Genomic DNA, 20,676 nt, shown 5'->3' on the forward strand with positions numbered 1-20,676 from the left:
AATGCTGCACTGTAATACTATATATAATGCTCACAAAAATGCAGCAGAGATATGGAATGGATACATGCAGTGACACAGAGCTGCAAGATACAGCAATGGCCTACTGTACAACTATGGCCCTCATTCCGAGTTGTTCGCTCGGAGTTTTTCATCGCATCGCAGTGAGAATCCGCTTAGTGCGCATGCGCAATGTTCGCACTGCGCCTGCGCCAAGTAAATGTACTCTGGAGAAAGTAAGTTTACTCACGGCTTTTTCATCGCTCCGGCGATCGCATTGTGATTGACAGGAAATGGGTGTTACTGGGCGGAAACACGGCGTTTTAGGGGCGTGTGGCTGAAAACGCTACCGTTTCTGGAAAAAACGCAGGAGTGGCCGGAGAAACGGTGGGAGTGCCTGGCCGAACGCTGGGTGTGTTTGTGACGTCAGCAAGGAACGAAAAGCACTGAACTGATCGCACAGGCAGAGTAAGTCTGAAGCTACTCAGAAACTGCTAACTCGTTTGTGATCGCAATATTGCGAATACATCGGTCACACATTTATGAAGCTAAGATTCACTCCCAGTAGGCGGCGGCTTAGCGTGTGTAACTCTGCTACATTCGCCTTGCGAGCGAACAACTAGGAATGAGGGCCTATATACTGTTGGTCACCAGAATGCTGCACTTTAATACTATACATACTGCTCACAAAAATGCAGCACAGATATGGAATTGATACTTGCATTGCCACAGAGTTGCAAGATACAGCAATGGCCTACTGTACTGTACTACTATAATTATATACTGGTGGTCCCCAGTCCCCACAATAAAGCACACTGAGCACAGATATTTGCAGCACACTGAGCACAGATATTTGCAGCACTCTGAGCACAGATATTTGCAGCACACTGAGCATGGAGAGAACGCAGCCACGTCCTCTCCGTTCAATCTCTAATGCACAAGTGAAAATGGCGGCGCCGCGCGGCTCTTTTTATAGATTCCGCATCTCACGAGAATCCGACAGCGGGATGATGACGTTCGAGTTGGTTCAGGTTAACCAAGCAAGGCGGGAAGATCCGAGGCTGCCTCGGAACCATGTAAAATAGGTGAAGTTTGGGGGGGTTCGGATCTCGGAGAACCGAACCTGCTCATCTCTTCTATATATATATATATATATATATATATATATATACACACACACACACATACAAACACTTCTATACAGATACCAGCTACACATATGTATATGTGTGTATGTATGTATATATATATATATATATATATATATATAAAAACACATCCAAGGAGATACCAGATACACATATCACATATACATATGTACATTAATGCACACATACACTAAAATTCATATGTACTGACACTGTATGTACAAATTTGGTTCCAGCAAGTGCATACAGTAGTTGGCTCCTAGAAGGGTGCAGAAGACAGTAAGGGAGGAGTGCTGAAGATGGCGTCTGCGCTAATATCACAAAGCGTATGTCAGCAACAGGCAAGGGCTCAGGACGGGAAGTGGCAGGGGACGGATCAGCGTGAGGAGAAGATTTACAGTGCAGTCAGGGATAGCGGGCATCTGTTGCTGTTAGGACCCGCAGCCATTACTACCTTGTAAGTGAGCCTCTGCTGCAAGACTGTCATGCCAGGAGCCATACAAGCAACCCCTCACTCTCTGCCTCAGCAGCAGTAGAGAAGCCAGTGCGTGACTGAGAGCAGGGGAGCGGCGGACCCTACAGACATCAAGGACCCCGTAGCAGCTGCATCGCCTGCGGGCATGGGGACACTTGCTGTAGGTGGTGATCTTGCCTAAAGTGGGGAGGGAGGGGAAGTGCTTGGTGATCTCTAACGGGTTTCATGCTGCAGTCCGTTTGGAAGGCTGACCACAGGTGCCGGCAGGAGGGGTGGGGGGGTTGCGAGAGAGGTGACAGGGAGACTGACGTTCAGCAGCAGCTCCTGTCCTTCTCCAGCTCCCCTGCCGGGGTGACAGAAGCAGCCCCAGCCGGAAGTGATGGTGACAGAAGTAGGTAAACACTGCTGCCCAGTGTCCGCCTACTTATCGTTTAGTTGGGGGGAAAGTTCCCCTACACCTGAACGATCAGTTGGGAAAAATCAAACAATTTTGATTTTGCCAACAAGTTGGACAGGCCGTTTTTAGGTGTTTTTCAGCGTGTGGGAGCAAACGGCTGATTATTGTTTGTTCCCACACACTGCCCAACTATCGTTCAAACTAGCCAACTAGTTGGCTGGTTGGAGCAAGATCGTCTTGATGTATGGCTAGCATTAGTAAAAAAAATGGTTGTTTCCGCTGTGTGGGGTGCACCACGTGTGGGTACCTTCAGGTTGGGGTTGCAGTGGTGCATGTCCAATCAGGTAAGAGGTTTAAAGTCAATTGGCCTCTAATGTGTACCTCTAGATTTGTAATATATGTGCTTTTCTGCCCGTGTGGTAAGCAATACGTTGGCAAGACTACGTGCCAATTAAAGGAGAGAATGGCGCAGCATAGAACTGCGATTAGAGCCGCCATCTCCACAGCTCACAGTGATCAACCCGTGGCCCAACATTTCTTGGACATGGGGTATCGTCTATCCAATATAAAATTATAGACCATGTACCTCTGTTAATCCGTAGGGGTAATAGACATAAGAGGCTTCTCCGAATGGAAGCCAGATGGATTTTTAAACTTGACACGCTCACACCAAAAGGGCTAAATGAGCACAAGGGGTTAAGCTGCTTTTTATGAGTATTTAAATATATAAATATTTAAATATTTAAATGTTTCAAGTTATCTGCTGGTTTATAATGGATTTTTCACCTCCAGTTTTTTTATATACGGAGCGATTTGAGATTTTCAGTTTGATCTTGGTGCCAGCTGATGAGTTACATGTGGCTGTGCAGCACACATGTTTTATTGCACGGTTTTTAGAGATTAGAAGTGGTGTGTGAATCACAATATATGTTGATGTTGTGTCATTTATATAAATGTGGTGCCTTACAGTGTCTGCTATATGTTTAAATGCTGTTGTAACATCATTGTAGCCGTGGTGCACCATTGTTACATGTATTTGAATATATATTAGTGATAAGCGGGTTCGGTTTCTCGGAAACTGAACCCCCCCCGAACTTCACCCTTTTTACACGGGTCCGAGCCATACTCAGATTCTCCCGTATGGCTCGGGTAACCCGAGCGCGCCCGAACGTCATCATCCCGCTGTCAGATTCTCGCGAGATTTGGATTCTATATAAGCACCACGCGTCGCCGTGATTTTCTCTCGTGCATTGTAAATGTTAGGGAGAGGACGTGGCTGGCGTCCTCTCCGTTTATCTTTATGCATTGCAAATATTTTGTGCTTGCTTATTACTTAATTGTGGGGACTGGGGAGCAGCTGTATATAGGAGGAGTACAGTGCAGAGTTTTGCTGACAGTGACCACCAGTAATACGTTGTCTGCCTGAAAAACACTCCATATCTGTGCTCAGTGTGTTGATTTATTGTGGGGACTGGGGACCACCAGTATAATATTATATAGGAGGAGTACAGTGCAGAGTTTTGCTGACCAGTGACCACCAGTATACTATATATAGCAGTACGGTACAGAAGGCCACTGCTGTACCTACCTCTGTGTCATCATTAAGTATACTATCCATCTACATTCTATACCTGTGGTTCATTTTAGTTTTGCAGTTTGCTGACACAGTGACCATCAGTATACTATATATAGCAGTACAGTAAGGAAGGCCACTGCTGTACCTACCTCTGTGTCGTCATTAAGTATACTATCCATCTACATTCTATACCTGTGGTGTATTTTAGTTTTGCAGTTTGCTGACACAGTGACCACCAGTATACTATATATAGCAGTATGTTACGGAAGGCCACTGCTGTACCTACCTCTGTGTCGTCATTAAGTATACTATCCATCTACATTCTATACCTGTGGTGCATTTTAGTTTTGCAGTGTGCTGACACAGTGACCACCAGTATACTATATATAGCAGTACGGTATGGAAGGCCATTGCTGTACCTACCTCTGTGTCGTCATTAAGTATACTATCCATCCACATTCTATACCTGTGGTGCATTTTAGTTTTGCAGTTTGCTGACACAGTGACCACCAGTATACTATATAAATCAGTACGGTACGGAAGGCCACTGCTGTACCTACCTCTGTGTCGTCATTAAGTATACTATCCATCTACATTCTATACTTGTGGTGTATTTTAGTTTTGCAGTTTGCTGGCACACTGACCACCAGTATACTATATATAGCAGTACGGTACGGAAGGCCACTGCTGTACCTACCTCTGTGTCATCATTAAGTAAACTATCCATCTACATTCTATACCTGTGGTGCATTTTAGTTCTGCGCAGTATATATAGTAGTAGGCCATTGCTATTGTTACTGGCATATAATTCCACACATTAAAAAATGGAGAACAAAAATGTGGAGGCTAAAATAAGGAAAGATCAAGTTCCACTTCCACCTCATGCTGAAGCTGCTGCCACTAGTCATGGCCGAGACGATGAAATGCCATCAACGTCGTCTGCCAAGGCCGATGTCCAATGTCATAGTACAGAGCATGTAAAATCCAAAAAACAAAAGTACAGTAAAATGATCCAAAAATCAAAATTGAAAGCGTCTGATGAGAAGCGTAAACTTGCCAATATACCATTTACGACACGGAGTGGCAAGGAACGGCTGAGGCCCTGGCCTATGTTCATGGCTAGTGGTTCAGATTCACATGAGGATGGAAGCACTCATCCTCTCACTAGAAAAATGAAAAGACTTAAGCTGGCAAAAGCACAGCAAAGAACTGTGCGTTCTTCTAAATCACAAATCCCCAAGGAGAGTCCAATTGTGTCGGTTGCGATGCCTGACCTACCCAACACAGGACGGGAAGAGCTTGCGCTTTCCACCATTTGCACGCCCCCTGCAAGTGCTGGAAGGAGCACCCGCAGTCCAGTTCCTGATAGTCAAATTGAAGATGTCAGTGTTGAAGTACACCAGGATGAGGATATGGGTGTTGCTGGCGCTGGGGAGGAAATTGACAATGAGGATTCTGATGGTGAGGTGGTTTGTTTAAGTCAGGCACCCTGGGAGACACCTGTTGTCCATGGGACGAATATGGCCATTGACATGCCTGGTCAAAATACAAAAAAAAATCAGCTCTTCGGTGTGGAATTATTTCAACACAAATGCGGACAACAGGTGTCAAGCCGTGTGTTGCCTTTGTCAAGCTGTAATAAGTAGGGGTAAGGATGTTAACCACCTCAGAACATCCTCCCTTATACGTCACCTGCAGCGCATTCATCATAAGTCAGTGACAAGTTCAAAAACTTTGTGTGACAGCGGAAGCAGTCCACTGACCACTAAATCCCTTCCTCTTGTAACCAAGCTCCTGCAAACCACACCACCAACTCCCTCAGTGTCAATTTCCTCCTTACCCAGGAAAGCCAATAATCCTGCAGGCCATGTCACTGGCAAGTCTGACGAGTCTTCTCCTGCCTGGGATTCCTCCGATGCATCCTTGAGTGTAATGCCTACTGCTGCTGGCGCTGCTGTTGTAGCTGCTGGGAGTCGATCGTCATCCCAGAGGGGAAGTTGGAAGACCACTTGTACTACTTCCAGTAAGCAATTGACTGTCCAACAGTCCTTTGCGAGGAATATGAAATATCTCAGCAGTCATCCTGCTGCAAAGCAGATAACTCAGGCCTTGGCAGCCTGGGCGGTGAGAAACGTGGTTCCGGTATCCACCATTAATTCAGAGGCAACTAGAGACTTGATTTAGGTAGTGTGTCCCCGGTACCAAATACCATCTAGGTTCCATTTCTCTAGGCAGGCAATACCGAAAATGTACACAGACGTCAGAAAAAGAGTCACCAGTGTCCTAAAAAATGCAGTTGTACCCAATGTCCACTTAACCACGGACATGTGGACAAGTGGAGCAGGGCAGACTCAGGACTATATGACTGTGACAGCCCACTGGGTAGATGTATTGCCTCCCGCAGCAAGAACAGCAGCGGAGGCACCATTAGCAGCATCTTCCAAACGCCAACTCATTCCTAGGCAGGCTACGCTTTGTATCACCGCTTTCCAGAAGAGGCACACAGGCTGACAACCTCTTACGGAAACTGAGGAAGATCCTCGCAGAATGGCTTACCCCAATTGGACTTTCCTGGGGATTTGTGACATCGGACAACGCCACCAATATTGTGCGTGCATTACATCTGGGCAAATTCCAGCACGTCCCATGTTTTGCACATACATTGAATTTGGTGGTGCAGAATTATTTAAAAAACGACAGGGGCGTGCAAGAGATGCTGTCGGTGACCCGAAGAATTGCGGGTCACTTTTGGCATTCAGCCACCGCGTACAGAAGACTGGAGCACCACCAAACATTCCTGAACCTGCCCTGCCATCATCTGAAGCAAGAGGTGGTAACGAGGTGGAATTCAACCCTCTATATGCTTCAGAGGATGGAGGAGCAGCAAAAGGCCATTCAAGCCTATACATCTGCTTACGATATAGGCAAAGGAGGGGGAATGCACCTGACTTAAGCGCAGTGGAGAATGATTTCAACGTTGTGCAAGGTTCTGCAACCCTTTGAACTTGCCACACGTGAAGTCAGTTCAGACACTGCCAGCCTGAGTCAGGTCATTCCCCTCATCAGGCTTTTGCAGAAGAAACTGGAGAAATTGAAGGAGGAGCTAAAACAGAGCGATTCCGCTAGGCATGTGGGACTTGTGGTGGAGCCCTTAATTCGCTTAACCAGGATTCACGGGTGGTCAATCTGTTGAAATCAGAGCATTACATTTTGGCCACCGTGCTCGATCCTAGATTTAAAACCTACATTGTATCTCTCTTTCCGGCAGACACAAGTTTGCACATGTTCAAAGACTTGCTGGTAAGACATCTGGTCCGGACTGACCGAGCGATGTCGGGGAGCATGCCAACACGGCCACGGACCAGCCAACGACCGGTGACAGTGCAACAGGGCTGAGTAAGGACACATACGATATATCCGCTTCTGGGCACGACTGGCCGTAGGATGGGTTGCTGAAAGGGGGGGTTCACAACACAACCCGGGCTGGGCTCAGCCAGTGGCCAGGAGCAGAGGACGGGAGGGAGGAGGGGGAAGTCAACAATCCCCTGTACACCACAGCATCCCAGTGATGGCAGGGAGCTGATCGTAGGCAGCAGAGCCTGGATGGGGGGGCAGGGCTAATATCTGGTGCAGCTGGAGTGAGCACTCAGGTCAGCGCAGCTCGTGCCATGGAGCCCGAGTGAGAACCACCGCCTGTGCACCAGGCAGCGAGAAGCGAGGGCCGCTCAGTGCCGCCCCCACACAGGGAGCTCCGAAGACAGTTACCTGGGGGCAGAAGGAGGAGACCGGCCGGTGGCAGGAGTGATCGCGGGAGTAGAGCGATCCCGCTCAATGCTTTCGCCAGAGCCCAGCAGCGGTAAGGTCACAGGGAACAGCAGCCGGAGGGAGGGCAGCAGCTCATCTGGCCGGCGTCCCCGCGCTCAGTGGGCTCCACAGCAGAAGGCAAGATGGCCACCGCTCGATCCCCAGTCCCGGTGGGCCACATCTCCCCACTCGTCTCCCATGCGCTGGGGCTATATAACGGTAGATGAAAGGATGAAGGAGCTGCACGGAGGCCCGTAGAATGTATACAGGGGACACCGAAGGCACCGCAGAGCTGGCAACGCAGCCTCGGACATACGGCCCGGATGGGACTTCAACTCTAGGCCCCGGCTTCACACTGGGGGGAAAGCTGCAATCCACAGAAGGGCTGAAAAGCGCTCCCCGATTCCGCGGGACTCCTGCAACGACAACTGCAGGGTAAGAGGGGTTACAGGAGGCACTCCAAGGCTCTCAGGGGAGGAGCAGGCAGGTGAGAGGATTATTATAATAAGGTGCCCTCAGCAGCTGCCAGAGAGCACGTCCTCTCAGTATGATAGCTAGGCCACCCCCCCCCCATCTTTTTATGCTATTAATGTTGCTATTACAAGGCTATTGGGTACACATTTTTTATCTTCCCACCTCCATTTCTTGAGTTATTTTAGTTAATTGATATATGGTTATTTCAGTCAGTTATTACAGTTCATTAAAGTTTTCACCCAAATCCACACAGTGAAAGACCTGGAACAGGCTCACTGTGTTAAAGTTCTGCCCAGCATACACCAACAGGAGGTCTTACTGTGACCACAATCTCCTAGTATGGCTTCTGGGAACCAATGTTATCACTCCAGGAAGTTTAGTTCCAAATCCATCCAAGGACAGGCTCCCCAGGTCAAAGTTCTGGCCAGCATATATCAACAGGAGGTACAACTGGGACTTCAGCTCCCTACTATGTCTTTTGGGATCCATCATTTTTACTCTGTGAAATTTTCATCCAAACCCATCTAGTGGCAGGCCTAGAGCAGGCTCATAAGGGTCAAAGTTCTGTCTAGTGTACACTAACAGGAGGTCTGACTGGGACCCAACCACCTAATATGTCTTCTGGGATCCAATATTATCAAATTTTTTACATTTTATTACAAATCGGTCCAGTGGAAAACTCAGAATAGGCTCCCTGGGTCATAGTTCTTTCCGGCGCATTCCATTGTGAGGTCTGACCAACCCAAACCCCTAGTACATCATCCTAACCCTCTGTTCCACTTTCTTTATGTACCCATCTGTTTCACCCCTGTCTGTCTACCCCTCCCCTTTAGATTGTAAGCTCTCATGAGCAGGGCCCTCTTCCTTCATGTGCTTATCCTTTGTCTTACTTTAGTAATAATCAACTGTACCACATCCAGCAGTCTTCTGCCACCTGATACTTATTCCAGTGTCATCTGCTGATGTAACTATGTTTATTTACCCTGTACTTGTCCTATACTGTCATCAACTGTAAATTGCTGTTTTCCTGTTTGATTATTTATGTACTCTGTAATTGGGTGCTGCAAAACCCTTGTGGCGCCATATAAATAAAAGATAATAATAAATAATAATAATAGAATGTCTTCTGCAATGTATTATTTGCACTCCTTGAAGTTTTCTTCCAAATTCATCTAGTGGCCAGCCCAGAGCAAGCTATACAGGCTAGAGTTCTGCCCAGCATACACTAATGGGAGGTCTTTGGGGATCCATGTTACCACTATGTGAAGTTTTCTTTCAAATTCATGCACTGTAAAGCTAAGAACAGGCTCCCTTGGTCAAAGTTCTGCCTTGTGCATTCCACCAAGAGGTCCAACCTGGACCCTAAACCCCCTAAAATCCAGCTAGACAATGTCACATTAGTTTTATTACAATCAGTGAAGGGGTAACTGAAGGCATAATCAGACAAACAAACAGATCAATTCATTTTATCCATATCAGATAGGGATGCGTTTAGCATCCTGATGGACGTGATGCCAGCAGTCATGTCACTGATGCAGGAAAGCCTACTTCACTTGCGAGACCGGCGATGGAACACGCTTGGCTTGAGTTGAGTATCTGACAACTGACAAATGACTGAGAGAGCAGCTTACGCTAAAGGAAGGAAATCAGTTGGCTGAATATAGTTTAAACTCATGGATTGAAGAGTTGGTCCGAAGATGCATAGAGGTAAGCAATGACGGCAATGACTGAGAATGATACACTAAAGAAAGATGAATTCAGTTTTAATGAGACTTCAAAACTACACCACAACTAGGAGAAAAGTCAGAGTGAGTTCTGAAGAACAAAATGTTCATGACTTGTAGACAGTGCTAAAGATTACTGAAAGGAGAAGTGACTTGTGATTTGTAAATGATGCTGAAATACACTGAATGAAGAGATGACTTGTGATTTGTGAACGATGCTGAAGAACACTGAATGAGGAGCTGAGTTGCGATTTGTAAATGATGCTGAAGTACACTGAATGAGATGACTTGTGATTGTAAACGATGCTGAAGAATACTGAATGATGAGATGACTTGTGATTTGTAAATGATGCTGAAGAACACTGAATGAGATGACTTGTGATTTGTAAATGATGCTGAAGAACACCAAATGAGGAGATGACTTGAAGAACGATGTTGAAGAGAGGATCTCTGTAAAGCACTGACAGCAAACGTAGACCCTCTACCAGATAGAGGACCAATCAGTTAAACACAAGGGCAGGTGGACTGGAAGCAAAGGACTGCAATAACAGAACTGCCCACCTGGGGCCTTCACAGAACCAGGATACCAGGAATTAACCTGGAAGCACAGAGCTTGAGCACCTTACAGCATCAAGTAATTTGAAGCACTGGGACTATAGCTAAGCATCCACCTCTTTTTATAAGGGGAAACAGCACCAGATTGGCTGGACACGAACTGGGATACCTATTGGCTTGGTTTGATCTCCAACATGGTGGCTCCCTGCACAGAGGACACATATGGAACCAGCACATAGCCACTACCTCTGGCCTCAGCCTCCCAGACGCCATACTCCAGCAACAGGACACTTGGAAACAGACACCTCTGGCTGCCATGCTCCGCTCCCTTAGTACCTGGAGCCCGACCTCCAGACACCCAGCAGCCGCACCGAAGGACCTAGCTGCCGCAGATCTTATCTTCCGCAGCCACACCAGCCAGCTATCAGGAAGGCCGCAGGGACCAGAACTGGAGGTAAGACTCCGAATGCTGACACTGTCATCCTAAAGGTTAGTATTATGATACCTGTAAGGGTTAGGGCCTGGGAGGGTTGGGGATAGGCACTGGGTGGTTAGCTCTAGCCGTCACCCTGGAGGGTTAGCCCTAGCTGCCATCCTGGAGGATTAGCCCTAGCCACCATCCCCAGAGGCTTAAGGTCAGGGTAGGGTTGGGGGTAAATATACTTACTCCGATGATGGGATTTTCAGTGCCAGGATGCTGGTGTTGATGATGTATTTTAGGTATTTTTGGATAGGTCTACTATGTTGTTTGATACACCTGCTAAAATTGACTTTTATACTGTAGGTGTTACACTGAGATTCTCTGCACAGTGACAGATTGCATTTTCTCACTTTTGGGCTTTAGCCCTAGCTCTTTATGCTATAGCCTTTCTTGCATTCAATGTTTCCTTTATGTATTAATTGCTATAAAAACTGGTACGCCATAAGGGATTTTAAGGTGTGTGTGTGTGTGTGTGTGTGTGTGTGTGTGTGTGTGTGTGTGTGTGTGTGTGTGTGTGTGTGTGTGTGTGAAGGGGGGTGTTAGCTTTAGGCTCTTTGGGGAGGGTTATGGTTAGGTTGCAGGTGTGGGCAGGTTAGGCTGCAGAATGGGTGGGGTCGGGTTAGAGGGGCATTGGGGGAAGTTAAGTATAGTTATCTATCTCCTGTCTGGATTCTAAGTATCGGGATGCGTGGTTGGTATTCTGACTGCTGACATTCCAGATGCCAGCATCTCATACCCAATGTGCTCTGTAATACAGTAGCCAGAGGACAGGGCCCTGCATGGACCAGAAACAGTGCTGTACAACATTAAACATTATTGAAATTAACTGCAGTGTCGAGTGTCGAACGTAAGTTTTCTAGACCCATCATACACTGTTCTATATACCTAAGTCATGCAGTGAGTTGCCTTATTGTTGGGAGTACTGGATTATTTTTGTATTTTTTTTATATATATATATATATATATATATATATATTTGTTGGAAAGGGACATCATAGCATAGGCTACTCTGGGACCAATTTTGTCATGCTCCTTCCCCATGAGGGCATATGCCTTTTGTTCTTATTGGGAAAATAGGAGAGGGGGGATTCTCTTTCTGGTACAAGGCACCAAAAACTCTAGATAAGACTCTGGACCAGAAGATCTTTTAAATTCTTAGCTCTCGTATACTGGGCATTAAATGAGAACTATAAATTACCATTAAGTCACTATCAGTAATAATAATTGGCCACATTTTCATTGCTTTCTTGGTGATATCATCACTCCAACTGGCATATTTATTAATCTACAGAATGACAGTGGTCAACTTTTGTTTTTTACTAGATGTTTCATCCCTAGGGACTTTGAGTACAGTACTTTAGATGTAATTCCTTCCAGATATTTACATCTGTGACCCCTCTGAAGGCAAAGCTTAATCATACGATCAAGCTCTATCTCTGCCTATGTGGGATCATTACAGATGTGTGCCTTTACATTGTTGCTTGTGATGCATGTATCCCTCTACCCAAGCAGGAAATGTCGGAGGGAGCCTGAGGAGGTAGCGATGATCGATGCTCCAGCTACCCTGTGCTACCCATAGATTTTTCGTTTGTTGGTCGGTGACTAGCAGATCATTCCCACTGCCATTGTATTCTGTAAGGAGCTGGACACAGCTGGAGGCCACACTCTGCCATGATGGCTGTGCAAAAAGCTGACTGATGGCGGCATCCACAGTCATCGGGTCTGGGACTCCAGGTCGACAACAAAAAGGTTGACACACCATTGGTCGACGCCAATTGGTCGACACACCTTAGGTCAATATGGACAAACGGTCGACATGGACAAAAGGTCGACAGGAACAAGGTGAACATGAGTTTTTTATGTTTTTTTAGTGTTGTTTTCTTCGTAGAGTGATCGGGAACCCCAATTAGTGCACCGCGTCCCCTCGCATGGCTTGCTTCGCTCGCCATGCTTCGGGCACGGTGCCTTCGCTCCGCTCCGCTTCGATCGGCACAGATTACCGTTCCAATTGTAGTCCACATGGATCATTAAGTATGAAAAAGTTCAAAAAAAGAAAAAAATAGTGAAAAACTCATGTTGACCTTTTTCCATGTTGACCTTGTTCCTGTCGACCATTTGTCCATGTCAACCTTTTGTCCATGTCGACCTAAGATGTGTCGACCAATTGGCGGCGACCTAAGGTGTGTCGACCTATTTGTTGTCGACCTGGAGTCCAGATACCCAGTCAGAGCGGCGGTCTCAGTAACACAGACCCCCCAGGGAGGTGGCCTGCAATCACCACAGCTCAGCAGCCCACCCAATTGAATGGATGTGAGATGAAGTAGTGATTCCTGGTACTGAGTCCTGTCCGATGGTGCCAGACAGAGAGCTGTGACCACATAATGTGAGTGGAGGGATATCCAAGGTAACTGCACTCACATAATTTGGGTAAATCAAATAACCTGTTTATCCTCCTAAATACAGCTAGAGATCTAACACTACAGCTACAGCTAGGAGAACCTGTCTCTTACAATACTTGCAGGGAGATACCGCTGACAAATTTACTGTTAGTTCAGGAGACAGATACTCCACATTCTGAGGACGGATAGAGCAATACACAGGTATAGAGCCTCACCCTGAAGTAAACGACAGATGAAAGTCTACATAGAATTGCCTAGAGGTAAGTAGCCTTACCTACAGCAGAGACACCAAGCACTATATAGCCTGTTATCTTGGAGGGAACTTAAAGAGCCAGGAGCATAAGGAAGCTTCCAGATACATTCTGTAAAGTTGGGGCTAGTGATAAATAAACCTGATCCATCCTATGAGAGATATAAGTGCATAGAACCACACTGCTACTTAGTAGCCATTAGTGGATGTCTGGTAAAACTTGGAAACAGCTCCATTCATTCAGCTAAGTTTTCACTACCAGTGGCAAATGCAGGATTTGCATGGGGGGGAGGGGGGGTCCAGAACTGGGTGGAGCCAATAATGGGGGTGGGGACTGAGGTGACCCAGTATATGCTGGGTACGTAAAACTAGTGTGGCTGTGTGTGTGTGTGTGTGTATATATATATATATATATATATATATATATACATACATATCTACACATATATATATACTGTGTATATATATATATATATATATATATATATATATATATATATACACACACACACATATACATATATTTATATATATACACACACACATACAGTACACGTATATATACACATGTATATATATCATATGTGTGTGTGTGTGTTTATATGTATGTATGTATATACATGTGTATATATGTATGCACATGGATATATATGTACTATAATTAAAATAAAGTAAACTTTTATTGCACTTACAAGTGCCACCAGGAAGACAGCAGGCTGCAGAGGACGTTAGACAGCCATTAATAATACTCATGCAGCTAAAAAAAAATATAGTGGAGTGGGGTTTCTGGGTGCTCGGAAACCCCCCCTGGGTGCACCACTGACTACAAATAATAGAAACGAGATGTGCACCAACGAGGTCATGACTTGGGTAACTGCCCTGAGAGAAGTATAATTGGGATATATGTTTTACACTGCAGTATAAAGTCTTGTTTGGATAAATAACTATATTAGAGTCATTTATGTTCAAATTGTAATGTTTCATTTTGCAAAAGTTGTGTACTCTAGTGTCAGATCCAGTAAATGTGTTATGTGAGTTTACAGTATTTCTTACATTCTATCTAGAGTTGGTAGTGAATTTATTAAACGTCAGAAGATACGTAGTGTAAACAGTTTATTCTAGGGTTGTTACCAAACTGATATTAATTTACTTGCCCTGCTAATAACGATTTTGTACAGAAGTGAAGATTTTTATCTGAAAGTCTCTGCAAATAAAGTTACAATTTGTTTCTGTTTGTTGTATTCAATAATGTGAACTATGTCCTGTTGTGTCAACAGTAGAACTGTCTTATTTTGAGATTAATAGAATAGCATGGAGCACTCAAGTACACCAAATACCGACAACAGGGGTTTGGCTTAATGAAAAGTATTTACTCATACATTTAGGAAGTAAGGGGAACTTACCTCTCTGCAATTGATAGAGATTCAAAGAAGAGGTTAAACAGGAAGGTCACAAGAGATCCCTTGCCTATCACCTCCTGATTTAATGAACTGGTAAGTAACTCAGGGCCTAGTTCAGATCTGATCGCAGCAGCAAATTTGTTAGCAGTTGGGCAAAACCATGTGCACTGCAGGGGAGGCAGATATAACATGTGCAGAGAGAGTTAGATTTTGGTGGGGGGTGTTCAACCTGAAATCTAAATTGCAGTGTAAAAATAAAGCAGCCAGTATTTACCCTGCACAGAAACAAAATAACACACCCAAATCTAACTCTCTCTGCACATGTTATATCTGCCTCCCCTGCAGTGCACATGGTTTTGCCCAACTACTAAAAAAAATTCTGCTGCAATCAACTCTGAATTACCCCCATGCCCAATTACTCTGTACAGCGATGGTTTGCCACAGACCTACTGATATTGAAAGTATTTTATGATCATTTATTTAGTGCATGATGTCAATTTGTGCCATGTGGAGTTGAGCTCATGTGGTCAGGATGTATCAAAACTGGATTATGAGGTTCCATCTGGTTGCTGATACAGTATTTTGGCCAAATCAGCATAATTAAGGATGTAGAACATTATTAGCACAAAGGGAAGAGTCCTTTCCTGGATCTGGGATTACAGAAAAAAGAACTTGCCCTGAAAGATGTGATTGGATGCCTCAATCATAAATGGAACTAAATTGGCCTTTAAAGTTTTATAGTACTGACAACCCTTGTCAGTACTATACAACTTTAAAGTATTGTCCTGTAATTTGATGACATGAATAAAACTCTTCATCAGAAATATGAAGGCTAGGCTTAATAGAGGTGAGATGTGTGGATGGTCAAAATCGGAAATGGGTTCCCTACCACAGATGTTTGTTTCTGAATGTTAAAATGTTTCTCATAATACATCTACTGTAAAAGTCTTTGTTTATTTTAGATGGATTTTATTGTAGGATGCTTCCTTCATTTTTTTATCATGGGGATAACAAACCTGGCTTTTTATTATGTGGGCAGAATTGAACTGGTTTTCTGCTGGCAGCCAGCAGATGGCGTCCAACAGAGGAATTCAATTGTAGCTCTGTTTTGGAGAGATGTTTGCCGGCGCCAGGATTTCAGCTCACACCCCCCACATGTTGCTATTTAGGTGACACTGGATAACAGACAGACTGTATGTGCTCCCTACAATGGCATTGATACAGTAAGTGAATTAGACACAACAGGGCATCTGAGCACTGCTGCTAAGTTTGAACCACTGGGTAACTCATAACACACTTATATATAAGAAGATAACGCAGGGCCGTAACTAGGTGTGGGCGGACGGTGCTTAGCACACAGCACATTTGCTCTGTGGGCGCACCATCCGCATCCACACTGATTGGCCACCTAAGCTTCCCGCTGTACTGTACAGTTTATTAGTAGCATTGCGCCCGGCTCTTCCCTGCCGGAGGCAGCGCTGCTAATATACATTACAGGCACAACAGGCAGTGCTGGGCAATCTGTGTCTGTGAGTCTCTCACCACCACCCCCGTGTGCTGTGCTCCGCACCCCTCCTCCTGTTCTGTACACACTGACTGTCTTCCGGGTCCTGGAGAGGAGACAGCTGCTGCAGCTGCTCAGCAGTGTCAGCACCAGTGAGGTCTCTCCCTCCCTCCCTTCCCTCGTCCAGAGACTCACATGCAAATGCTGCTTACCGTATGTGGGTACACATGAGAAACTATGGAAGATACCGCACTGATCATAGATATTACACTAATCAGCATAGAAAAATCAAAATTACATGATTAGAAGGGCAAAATTCCTCTACATTTTTGTGTTTGCGGTGCACCCTGAGTCAGTATAATACTAAGCAAGACAAAAAAGGAGAAAAAGAAGAGACTCTTTTTGGATGCACTCTTGAGAAAGTCAACAGAAGACTGTAATAAAGCAAAATTAAAACACATTGTATTTTTTTTAATCCATAATTAAACTTCAAACAGTTGGTATATCCGGATCAAACATATAAAGAACAGACACAAAGTTTAAAAGTTTCACATCTGTGGACTCTACAGTGCAAAAGGTACCTGAGATAATCTCATATAGACAGACTCAGAGATGTGACATTAATCGTCAGTAAGGGACAATAAAACTCACAAGGGGTTGATACTCCATGGACTCACGAGCATGCTCACAGAAAATGTTCTTCAAAATGGTGTATATAGAAAGGTTGGTATATGAAAGAAATTGAGTAATATGAAAATTTGAAGAAAAATAGAAGAATGATCATACGCGATTGTGCTGAGAAACTAGAAAAAAGAGAAATGTAGTAAATCTGCTGTCAGTGTTAGGCACAGAGTCTACCAATCACTTCTGCCTCTACTAAACAAGGTCTTCCCAGGAGGTCCCCCATCCAAGTACTGACCAAGCCCAACACTGCTTTGCTTCCAAGATCGGACTGTGTCGGGCGTTTACAGTGTGGTATGATAGTAGGGGTATCAATAACCATTCTACTCTGGGATCACTGATAAGAGTTCACATAAAAAGCGAGTATAGGGTGATTCAGACTTGGAAAGAACAAAGGAAAAAAGTGGATCTGCTGCCAGCATTAGGCACAGGTATAAATGGTAGTGACAAGTAGAGATGAGCGCCTGAAATTTTTCGGGTTTTGTGTTTTGGTTTTGGGTTCGGTTCCGCGGCCGTGTTTTGGGTTCGACCGCGTTTTGGCAAAACCTCACCGAATTTTTTTTGTCGGATTCGGGTGTGTTTTGGATTCGGGTGGTTTTTTCAAAAAACCCTAAAAAACATCTTAAAACATTGAATTTGGGGGTCATTTTGATCCCATAGTATTATTAACCTCAATAACCATAATTAACACTCATTTTCAGTCTATTCTGAACACCTTACACCTCACAATATTATTTTTAGTCCTAAAATTTGCACCGAGGTCGCTGGATGACTAAGCTCAGCGACCCTAGTGGCCGACACAAACACCGGGCCCATCTAGGAGTGGCACTGCAGTGTCACGCAGGATGTCCCTTCCAAAAAACCCTCCCCAAACAGCACATGACGCAAAGAAAAAAAGAGGCGCAATGAGGTAGCTGTGTGAGTAAGATTAGCGACCCTAGTGGCCGACACAAACACCGGGCCCATCTAGGAGTGGCACTGCAGTGTCACGCAGGATGTCCCTTCCAAAAAACCCTCCCCAAACAGCACATGACGCAAAGAAAAAAAGAGGCGCAATGAGGTAGCTGTGTGAGTAAGATTAGCGACCCTAGTGGCCGACACAAACACCTGGCCCATCTAGGAGTGGCACTGCAGTGTCACGCAGGATGTCCCTTCCAAAAAACCCTCCCCAAACAGCACATGACGCAAAGAAAAAAAGAGGCGCAATGAGGTAGCTGACTGAGTGAGAAAGATAAGCGACCCTAGTGGCCGACACAAACACCGGGCCCATCTAGGAGTGGCACTGCAGTGTCACGCAGGATGTCCCTTCCAAAAAACCCTCCCCAAACAGCACATGACGCAAAGAAAAAAAGAGGCGCAATGAGGTAGCTGTGTGAGTAAGATTAGCGACCCTAGTGGCCGACACAAACACCTGGCCCATCTAGGAGTGGCACTGCAGTGTCACGCAGGATGTCCCTTCCAAAAAACCCTCCCCAAACAGCACATGACGCAAAGAAAAAAAGAGGCGCAATGAGGTAGCTGACTGTGTGAGAAAGATAAGCGACCCTAGTGGCCGACACAAACACCGGGCCCATCTAGGAGTGGCACTGCAGTGTCACGCAGGATGTCCCTTCCAAAAAACCCTCCCCAAACAGCACATGACGCAAAGAAAAAAAGAGGCGCAATGAGGTAGCTGTGTGAGTAAGATTAGCGACCCTAGTGGCCGACACAAACACCTGGCCCATCTAGGAGTGGCACTGCAGTGTCACGCAGGATGTCCCTTCCAAAAAACCCTCCCCAAACAGCACATGACGCAAAGAAAAATAAAAGAAAAAAGAGGTGCAAGATGGAATTGTCCTTGGGCCCTTCCCACCCACCCTTATGTTGTATAAACAAAACAGGACATGCACACTTTAACCAACCCATCATTTCAGTGACAGGGTCTGCCACACGACTGTGACTGAAATGACGGGTTGGTTTGGACCCCCACCAAAAAAGAAGCAATTAATCTCTCCTTGCACAAACTGGCTCTACAGAGGCAAGATGTCCACCTCATCATCATCCTCCGATATATCACCGTGTACATCCCCCTCCTCACAGATTATCAATTCGTCCCCACTGGAATCCACCATGTCAGCTCCCTGTGTACTTTGTGGAGGCAATTGCTGCTGGTCAATGTCTCCGCGGAGGAATTGATTATAGTTCATTTTAATGAACATCATCTTCTCCACATTTTCTGGATGTAACCTCGTACGCCGATTGCTGACAAGGTGAGCGGCGGCACTAAACACTCTTTCGGAGTACACACTTGTGGGAGGGCAACTTAGGTAGAATAAAGCCAGTTTGTGCAAGGGCCTCCAAATTGCCTCTTTTTCCTGCCAGTATAAGTACGGACTGTGTGACGTGCCTACTTGGATGCGGTCACTCATATAATCCTCCACCATTCTATCAATGGTGAGAGAATCATATGCAGTGACAGTAGACGACATGTCCGTAATGGTTGTCAGGTCCTTCAGTCCGGACCAGATGTCAGCATCAGCAGTCGCTCCAGACTGCCCTGCATCACCGCCAGCGGGTGGGCTCGGAATTCGGATTTGGGATTTCGAAGAATGCACAGTTCTTTGCTGTGCTGCTTTTGCCAGCTTGAGTCTTTTCATTTTTCTAGCGAGAGGCTGAGTGCTTCCATCCTCATGTGAAGCTGAACCACTAGCCATGAACATAGGCCAGGGCCTCAGCCGTTCCTTGCCACTCCGTGTGGTAAATGGCATATTGGCAAGTTTACGCTTCTCCTCCGACAATTTTATTTTAGGTTTTGGAGTCCTTTTTTTTCTGATATTTGGTGTTTTGGATTTGACATGCTCTGTACTATGACATTGGGCATCGGCCTTGGCAGACGACGTTGCTGGCATTTCATCGTCTCGGCCATGACTAGTGGCAGCAGCTTCAGCACGAGGTGGAAGTGGATCTTGATCTTTCCCTAATTTTGGAACCTCAACTTTTTTGTTCTCCATATTTTATAGGCAGAACTAAAAGGCACCTCAGGTAAACAATGGAGATGGATGGATTGGATACTAGTATACAATTATGGACGGACTGCCACGGTTAGGTGGTATAAAAAAACCACGGTTAGGTGGTATATAATACAATTATGGATGGACGGACTGCCTGCCGAGTTCCGACACAGAGGTAGCCACAGCCGTGAACTACCGCACTGTACACTGGTTGATAAAGAGATAGTAGTATACTCGTAACAACTAGTATGACACTATGACGACGGTATAAAGAATGAAAAAAAAACCACGGTTAGGTGGTATATATTATAATAATAATACAATTATGGATGGACGGACTGCCTGCCGACTGCCGACACAGAGGTAGCCACAGCCGTGAACTACCGCACTGTACACTGGTTGATAAAGAGATAGTAGTATACTCGTAACAACTAGTATGACACTATGACGACGGTATAAAGAATGAAAAAAAAACCACGGTTAGGTGGTATATATTATAATAATAATACAATTATGGATGGACGGACTGCCTGCCGACTGCCGACACAGAGGTAGCCACAGCCGTGAACTACCGCACTGTACACTGGTTGATAAAGAGATAGTAGTATACTCGTAACAACTAGTATGACACTATGACGACGGTATAAAGAATGAAAAAAAAACCACGGTTAGGTGGTATATATTATAATAATAATACAATTATGGATGGACGGACTGCCTGCCGACTGCCGACACAGAGGTAGCCACAGCCGTGAACTACCGCACTGTACACTGGTTGATAAAGAGATAGTAGTATACTCGTAACAACTAGTATGACACTA

The 20,676-nt window shown here is 45.3% G+C and overlaps 1 pseudogene; it reads right to left on the reverse strand.

Moving 5' to 3' along the window:
- Positions 1 to 17,054: 17,054 nt before the first annotated feature.
- On the reverse strand, positions 17,055 to 17,173 carry LOC134912104 (5S ribosomal RNA; annotated as a pseudogene).
- Positions 17,174 to 20,676: the final 3,503 nt, after the last annotated feature.

Source organism: Pseudophryne corroboree, chromosome 4 (assembly GCF_028390025.1).
Source record: "Pseudophryne corroboree isolate aPseCor3 chromosome 4, aPseCor3.hap2, whole genome shotgun sequence".
Lineage (NCBI taxonomy): Eukaryota > Metazoa > Chordata > Amphibia > Anura > Myobatrachidae > Pseudophryne > Pseudophryne corroboree.